The sequence below is a fragment of the Cupressus sempervirens genome, chromosome 3, assembly GCF_028749045.1.
Source record: "Cupressus sempervirens isolate cs-2001-9-10 chromosome 3, ASM2874904v1, whole genome shotgun sequence".
Taxonomy (NCBI): domain Eukaryota; kingdom Viridiplantae; phylum Streptophyta; class Pinopsida; order Cupressales; family Cupressaceae; genus Cupressus; species Cupressus sempervirens.
The window spans coordinates 611,328,031-611,337,728 of NC_143120.1; positions in this window are offsets into that span (position 1 = coordinate 611,328,031).

The following is a 9,698-nucleotide window of genomic DNA, read 5'->3' on the forward strand; positions in this document are numbered from 1 at the left end:
TAAGAAAATGGTGTTTTTTGCTAATTGTTTCTTGCAGGATATCTATAAAATTTTAAATCAATTTTCTTTGGAAGTTTACTTGCATGCTTAACCATGGTTTTGTTGAAATCACACTTTTGATTTGGGCTTAATAATTTATCAAACAAATCTTCAATAAAAGGGGTAAAATTGATCAGATTAAAGTCATCACATTTTAATTTGGGTGCTAAAATTGAACAGAGAAGCAATCAAAGATCTAAAGTTTGGGCAATGAAATTTAAACTCCATCTTGAATTCTTAAAGAACTTAAAAATACTTTCATAGTATGAATTCCTAGGAATCAAACCAAACACTTCATTTTGGTCATTGAAACAAATCAAAACACAATCTTGAGTACCTAAATTCAAAAGAACAAATGTGAAGAACACTTCATTTTGGGTCTACAAAAGAACATTTCAAATCAACACATTTTGGTTTAGGGCTTAAAAGAAAACACAAATTCTCAAATGCTTAAAGAAAAGATCTTCTTATTCCCATATTTTAAAAAAAAATCCACGAGCGATTTACGAAGTTGACCATCAATTTCTTATGCACACACACACTTATCAAGATGGGAAGAACAATATATGCTAAACACGTTGTCTTCGAATCATAGATAGAAAATATTAAACTTGAATTTGGAAATGAACCAAGTGTCTTATGTGTCTTAAGATGTGTTTTTCAACATATCTTTGAGCTATCTTTTATTTTTGCAAAATAGATCCATTAACTACATGACACATGTACCAAAAGTTGTTAACAGGATCATTCACAACAACCTAGGAGTGCTTCTAGAGAGGCCTGTCCTTCGGGAAGCACATCCCATTTGAGAATGACCTCAATCTAGAAAATACCCTAGGCAATATATAATCAAGGCACACAAAAAATCTCTCGCCTTATATGTCTTTTATCCCCCATAGACATTCAGAGATCCATCATCTTCATAGCATGTTTTAGAAAATATTTATCCAAGCAATCATCATCCAGTCAAATCCTAGTTCACAATCCCCCATCATCCTTGAGCATTTGATATCACTTTGTTAGAGTTGTCTATCCCACATTCTACATCCATCACACTATCAAAACTATCCCTTTGACCACACACCATCTAGGGTAGTCTATCTTTGTCACTTATGTTCCTCTTTTTTGGTCCATAGGTTGGGCTCCACATTTTAAGATAACACATCTTCAAAAGGGTCATTAGTCTATCCCAAAGTCAACATAATCACCACATCTCAAGCTTACATATAATGTACCATCTTTTAAACTTCGACATCATGTTGTTGATCATTTAGGTCCCTTAGGCATCACATCTTTAGAATTTGAATCCTTCATCACCCTTTTGCATCACCACATTTTATCCTTTTATATTTATTAGACATCTCTATATCTTAAGAAATCCTTGCATCATAGGTTAGATGGTTCTTTTATCCTTAGGAAGCCTAAAAGACACCCCTTGCATATTGCACTCATTATCATACTATCTTGAATCTCAACCTTAGAAGCATTATAATTTCATGCCATGTGCCATATGTCAAAATAATAACAAAAGGAAGAAGAAAGACATGGACCCAAATCTTAGTAGTGGCTTGAATAGCACATCGTTAGACCCAACAACCTTTTTGATCATGAATGACCCATCTCATCAGAATCCAAAAGATTTGGGACCCTCACCTTCATACTTAGATGCTTTTATGGATCAAAGGGCACATGACCTTGGTCAATGCTATTATTGATAGGCATAGAGACACCATCATGGCCAACTTTCAAATAGATAATGTTGGTGCCCTTGGCTTTGGGAGAATACCACCACCAATAGGGAGGAAAGACCCTTCACATCCTCTTTATGGTATGTTCCCACCACCCGTGGATCCCAATGATCTTGTTGCTAATCCCAACATACCATAGGTCATAGTCCCAATCACAGGATCTACTTAAATTGGTGCCCCCATCTCACATAACAACCAACCCACTATCGAAAAATCATTGGCCCACTCAACACCCCAACAACCCACCATCATACAACCAATATTCACAAGGATTTCTGCCATTGTTCTTGCTACCATACAATCTGCATCCATCCCACTCAAGATTTTATGACCTTCCACCTCTCAAATGGGTGCTTCCATGTCATAGATACATACTAGTAGCGCTTCCAACCCATTCCAACCAAACACCTAGTCAACACCTTATTTTACTACAAAAAATGTAGCCAACAGGGCCTAGAAATTGACCCCACATCACCCCTAATGTTGGCATCAATCCATTTTCTTCCACCCAAAGAATTTTCACTTTAGTTCCACTTAGCCCTTGAAGCTTTGTGAAATCATAGGGGTAGGTTGCAAACCTCCCAACCAGTAATATTTTCATGCCAGTCTTCCAAGTGCAACTACCACCACCATCACAAGTCAATCCACTGCCACCCATCATCTACTATTTTGTTATGCAACCTCTAAGAAGTAGCTAAATAGTTCCACAATGACAATAACCAACAATAGGGACAATCTTAAACACCAACAATGTGGTACCCTTTAACACCTAGTTACCCTCTCAGGCAGGTCCACATCCATCCATCTTACATCGGGTAAAATGTGGCTTCCCAAAACATAACACCAACATGTCAACCACAACTACGACAACTACCACTACAACAACAATATGTTCAAGTACCTACATAGAACTATCCATTTGGACAATTATCCCATGCTTACCCTCTGCAACAACAGACATATACTGATAAAAATTCACCCTGCAAGTGTAGCAACATATCTAATCACCACCGCAATAACCTTTGACCCCTATCCCAACTGTAGGTCAATCCACAACCCACCTACCATAGTACACCCATCAAAATCATATGTATTCACCTGCTCCATCTAATATGTACCTTGCACCAGGGGCACGAGGATGAGGGCACCACCTACAACACCTATGAGCATAGAGTGGGAAGAGATAAAGAGTGCCTAAAAAGTACTAAAGGAAGGAACTAAATCCAAAACACAAAAGTTTGAAAATTTCTTCACAAATCCACTTGATAAGGCTATAACAATGACACCCTTCTTGGAGCATTTTGAAATCCCCAAATTTTACAAATTTAGGGGGAAGGACATTCCAATTACACATGTAAAGGAATTTTAAATGCATGGTCAAGAGGTGGCCTACAATGACATGTTTCTTATGCACCTCTTTCCCCAAAGCCTTAGAGGCCTAAATATTGTATGGTTCTATTGAATACCTTATGGAACTATGAACACATTTGTAAATCTTTCAAAAGGCTTTGTAGCACAATATGCTCACCTTGTCAAAAATGAGTTGTTAATAGTTGACCTAGTCCACACTAAACAAAAAGGTGGAAAAAGCCTTTTTTACTACCTACAAAGATGGAAAACCCTCACAATACAGATCTCCTAGAATCTACCAGAGAGACACCTTGTTAAAATATTTATCAACAACACACACCCTAAACTCATGCACTGCATGGTTATGAATTGCCTAAAAACATAAAAGGACATCAAGGAGAAAGGCATGGGCCTCAAATAAAGAAAATAATGATGTAAACATAAATCTCTACAAAGAAAAAAATGAAGAGCGAGGACCCTCAGATGATAAACTATGTTATTGGAATAAGAACACAATAACAGATGACACCAGAGATACAAAAGAAGTTTATGCGGTTGGCGCAACACCCAATACATTGAACATCTCTTATCAATAACCATTCCAATAACAACCACTATATCTATAGTCAAACACATTCTATCAATAATTGTATCAATAAACACAACACCAACAATATCCAAAGATCACAAACACCATCCCAACAAGCACTAGCAAATCAAACGAATGTTATAAATGTTGCAATTAGGCAAAAACTAGTGGTTTAAAATAAACCCAACAGAGTTTACACTCCCATAAGGGAACCACTAGATGTCATATTTGACAAATTGGTGAAGAAAAACCTTGTAATGTTTCCATAGCACATTTATTATATGGAAGCCAGCCTAAGGCCCCATGGTACAGAGAAAATGAGTTTTGTGGTTTTCACCATGTCAAGGGACACTCCACTGTCAAGTGTATGCAACTCAAGTATTATGTAGAAGACCTCATCAACCACAAGGACTATCATGGTCGGTGTACAAACCTCTCCTAATATTAGGATGTTAATTTATCAAAATTTATTCCCACAATATGAAAACCAAAATATGGGTAAGACACCTGCCCACAATAACAATACCAATAACAACAATTGCAAAAATAACAACACCCAACCCAAACAAGGTGATGATCATGATAAAACACAAGATTATGCCTTGACATACTTTGACTATAGTAATATGATTAGATGTATATGTGAGGTCAAGCCCTCTATCAATGTTTTGAATATCAAGGGCCCAAATAACCAATGTGTGATCATAAATAGAGGGATCCAACTCAATATAGTAGGCACATCTTCTACTCCTCCCTTGGGGGTGCAGTACAATATTTTGAAATACCTTGGAAATATGCCAACCTGAATCTCCATCTCGGATCTCCTTTGTACTAGCCTACTTCTCAAAGAGATCCCCAATAATTCACTTCATGAATCTTATGTCCCTATAGACATCAATGCAACCAAATTCCAAAATCTAGTTGGACACTTATCTTCTCCATGCACTCTATCTTTGAAACCTTCTGACATCCCTAAAGTTGAGCCAGATCACACCCTCCCAATTCATATCATTGTTATGGTCTCTAACTTTGTAGCAAAAAGGTTCATGATAGATAATGGGTCAGCCCTAAACTTGTGTACATTAAAATTCACCAAACAAGAAGGGTATACTGAGGCATATATCATGGATAAGATAGTAACAATCAAGGCCTAGGACAACCTAGAGAGGACATCAGAGGACACTATCCTATTTCCAATTAGAGTCAGTGCCATCACTCAATAAATAATATGTCACTTGGTTGATTTTAGTATACAATTTAATATCCTCCTTGACCAACCTTGGGTTCATTCAATGAAGGTCATTCCATATAATTATCATTAATGCATCAAATTTCCACATCCAGGCACTGAAATTACCATTCACACTTATCCTTAACCCATCTCATTCTATCATGCATTGGAAGCATCTTATCTCCATCATAATCACTATCCTAGGATCAAGATTGACAGTTATGTTGATGGTTCTTCTGGTACCTATTGTGATCCCCACACCATCCTCGCCTCAACACTCCCCACCATTAAGATCAACCTTCAAGATTGTGGTGAATATAGCCTATCAAATGCACTTTTTGTTGGATATCTATCCCTTAACCCACACATTCAAGGGAACCCATCACATCAAGGCCTAAAGAAAGATCCAACACCCCACCATAAACAAATCAAGTCATCCACTTTTTTCACCGATGGAATCCTAAATGGACAAGAGATGGATTTGAATATCAATACCTATTTATAAAAATAACTACTTACTAAAGATGAAGGACTCCCTAACCACTTAAAAAAAATCCTAACCCACATCGACTTGCAACTAAATAATGAGATTATCAAGGAGGCAGGTTAGGTTGAGAAGAATCAAGCTTTAGAACACTTGTAGAGGCATATACAGAAGCAAAATAGAAAGGCCTTGGTTATGGACTCCCCATTACTAGGGCACCAGTAAGGATGACCATGCCTTCTTGAAAATTCAAGGTGAACTCATAGAGGTCAAAGACATCCCTAAAGAGGTTGAAAAGAAAGCCTATGATGATTTCCATGATGAAAACATTTTCCTAGGAGATTTTAATCTTTGTGAACTATCTATTAACCTCATTGAACTTCTTATTGCACATCCTAAACTCATTAGTTGAGGCCAATCAAGCATACTCCATGTTGATGAGTTCCCTGTTGAGGATGTGCTACTAAGATTCATGGGATTGAAAATACCACATAAAAAGGTAAAGTCGCCATCAACTTACATCTACAAATTGGGCCCAAAGGTCGTTAGCATGAATGTTGATGATATTCCTTTTTAGGGAGTACCCTAACATTGTTGGATCATTAGAGGGATTTACAACACAACTATGTTTTGCATTCATGACTATTTTTGTCATTGACATCAACATACTGTAAAGATTAGTAGAGTAGCAGATAGAGAATGAAGTTGTATGGATCAAGTATTAAAGATGAGGTCAAGCGTCATTTGGGACATGCTCTATAGTGTGTCCTAATGTTGTAGTTAAGTGTGCTTATAGGAAGTTGAAGAGTGGTGAGAGTTATTTGTGATTTACAAAAGACAGTTCGGAGATAGAGTTCCTAAGAAGCAATTTCTGGTAGCTAGATTATATCTCCTAATAGGGATATAATTTGGTTAAGTGCAATTAGATAGAGACAGTAGAAAACCTAAGGATGATGACAGTGAGTGCACGAAGTCCAAGGTCACATATGTAAAATATTTGTAAATATTGTGAGCTAACAATATTTTGTAATCATCAAAGGATGTCATGTAGTGTATTATCTTAATGAGGTCATATTATAATTAATTAGTGAAGCCTCAAGGCCAACTTAGAGAATTATTTTGAGGACATGGTATAAAGGAAAGTTATTTTCCTTGTGATGAGTATGAAATTTTGTGAAAGAAACAAGTTATATACAAACTTTGTATATGTGAGTAAACAATCTAAGGGATCATTGTAATGTGAGTTTGAAGATCTAGTATTGAGATCTGAGAATGTTTTGGTGTGGTAGTGGCACGACAAGTGTACAGAGAAAGAGTTTGAGTTGCTGAGATTAGGTGCATTTGTATTATTCTAAAAGGAATAATATAGAGGCCAATTTGACAGTGAGTTTGATGGTCTTACCCTTGAAGTTGTTTGGAAAGTGGGTCCATCTACCTTCTACAACTCCTAACAAGGTTGGAATCTCATAAGAGGGAGTCAAAGTCTCCTAACAGGGACTGATATGTACCGAATGTATTTCATTGGCTCCTAATAGAGTCCATCCTCTTACAAGGAACTTATATATTAGTACTTCATTTTGTGGGTACCTTCCCCACCGAGGTTTTCCCCTTGATCAAGGGTTTCCCTCATTAACATATATGGTGTTATTGTGTACGAGTATCTTCTTATGGTTATTGTTGTTATTGATCACATGTTTAATATTTAATAAGGTTGATAAAAGTTGTATTGATATGATAATTGATTAACTCCCCCCCCCCCTCATTGTTATCTTGGTGGACTTTACTTTCTAACAATTGATATTAGAGCATCAGGTCCTTGAAAGAAAATCTTAACAACTTAAGAAGATCAATGGTGGATCATTTCAAAAAAGAAAGTCCTAAGTTTGATGGAGTTAACTATGACAGTTGGAAAGAGAAGATAAAGACACATCTGCTATGCATGGGTCTAGGATATTGGCTAATTATGGAGAATGAGAAGATGATAGTTGAAGAAAGAAAGCCTGAAGAATGTGCTGAAGTTGAAAGAGATTTTTTCATGTGTAACATTCTTTCAAAGAAGCACTTTTTTCAGCTCTTCCTAAAAATGAATATAGTTGGGTAAAATCTTTAGTATTATCTAGTGAAATTTGGAAAGTTTTTTAATCTACTTTTTAAGGTGACAAGCAAGCCAAGAGAACCAGATTGTAAAATTGGATATATTTTTTCAAGAAGTTGAAGTGATGGAAGATGAATTTGTAAGAAGTTATGTTGGAAAAATATCAAAAATTGTTGTAGGTATCAAGTCTTATAATGGAACTAAAGATGAAGATGAGATCGTATGGAAGATCTTGAAGACTTTGACACCACCATTCAAGAAGATAACTCATATGATAGAGCAAGTGATACCTTGTACTAAGAAATTTTCTAGATAAACTCTTCTTGGAAGATTAGAAGTGACAAAAGTAAGCTTGAAATAGTTTGGAGATTTGCCTAGAGTAGAAACTGCCTTTAGTGCATTAAGTGTCCACCCTTCCTTATCAAGAAGTGCAAGCACTAGTGGAGATTATGATAGCAACAATAGATCAAGACCTAAAGAAGACAAAAATATTGAAGAATTAATTTCCTTGCTTGTGAAGAGGGAACCAAATGGTAAGAAATTATTTAAATATTCAAATTGTAATGAGTTTGGTCGTTATGCTTCTAAATGCCCTAAAATAGTAAAGAAGTACAAAAATAATTTCAAGTCTAAAAGACCCAGAGAATGTTTGTATGCAAATGATAATGATGAATATGAGGAAAAGAGTCAAAGTAATGATGGGTTAGGATTTGTTGGTATAAAAGAAGAAAATCTTGAAAAAACAAGTCAAAGAAGAGAAATCCCTAGTATCACAGGTTGAGAAGAAAGCTCATTGAATAATAGACAGTGGTTGTTCACATCATATGACTGGTGATATGAAGTTTGTTAAGTTCAATTATCATGATGGAGGAATTCTTAGAGTTGGAAACAATTTGGCTTGTCACATTAAGGGGATAGGATCTATTACTCTTGATGGTAAAACTAACACTGATAATATTTACTTTGTTGTTGGATTGTAAAATAAACTTTTGAGTATTGAAAAACTAGTTGATAAGGGATATTAGTTGCATTTAGTAGAGAAGAAATGTATTATCAAGGATAAGAATGCCAAGATGATTGATACTGGCACAAGATCCATAGGTAATTTTTTAAAAGTTGAACCCTATAGAGATGACATGTTTGTTTGCTACGGTTTACAATAGTTGGTTGTGGCATAAAAGGTTTTGTCCTATAAATTTTGATAATATTGTGAAAGCAAACTATAATTTGGTAATTTACCAAAAAAATTTAAGCCTACTAATGTTGTGTGCAAGGAGTGTGTTATGACCAAGTAGAAGAAAATTTCTTTTCCTAGCAAGAAGTTCTCTACAACAACAAAATTAGATATCCTTCACACTCATTTGAGTTGTCATACAAAGATAAGATGATTCTATGGTGAAAGGTACTTACTGATTCTTGTTGATGACTTTACTAGAATGATGTGGGTTACATTTTTTAGAGAAAAATATGAAGCATTTGAAAAGTTCAAATTATTCAAGAATAAAGTTGAAAATGAGTCTAGATTGACGATTAAATGTTTAAGATTTGATAGAGGTGGATAATTTAATTCAAATGAGTTTAATAACTTTTGTGAATTGAATGATATTAAAATAATATTAGGATTAACCACAGACAGAAATAACAATTACATGCAAATATAACCAATATCAAAAAATAATAAATTGCACAGAAGAGAACACGGGACACAAGGATTTAATGTGGTTCACCCAATCCCTAGGCTATGTTCACCAACATCAAGTCTAATATTATTATAATCCAGTAATTACAATCCACAACCCCTTACAACTCAATGCCACTGCAAAAAGCTACAATATCATCATTCATTATGAAATCCCTAACCCTAAGCCATTTTATACAAGATTTTGTCACTTTCAAAATTAGGGCTAGAATAAGTTGTCCAATAGAAAAATAATAGTCGATACCTTTAACAATAGTAGAGTTAGTTTTGGTTTTTGGGGCATTGCCCCTTGACCCCATCCTGTACTATAATAGGGAGCACACGTAAGGCACTACTCTAGGACCCTGCAAGGGGCACTACTCCCAAACCCTCATAGAAATAATTTGGGTAGAAATTACACCAAATAAACCTCTAAGTCTAATTAGGCTTCACATCACAACAATCTCCCATTTAGAGACTAATC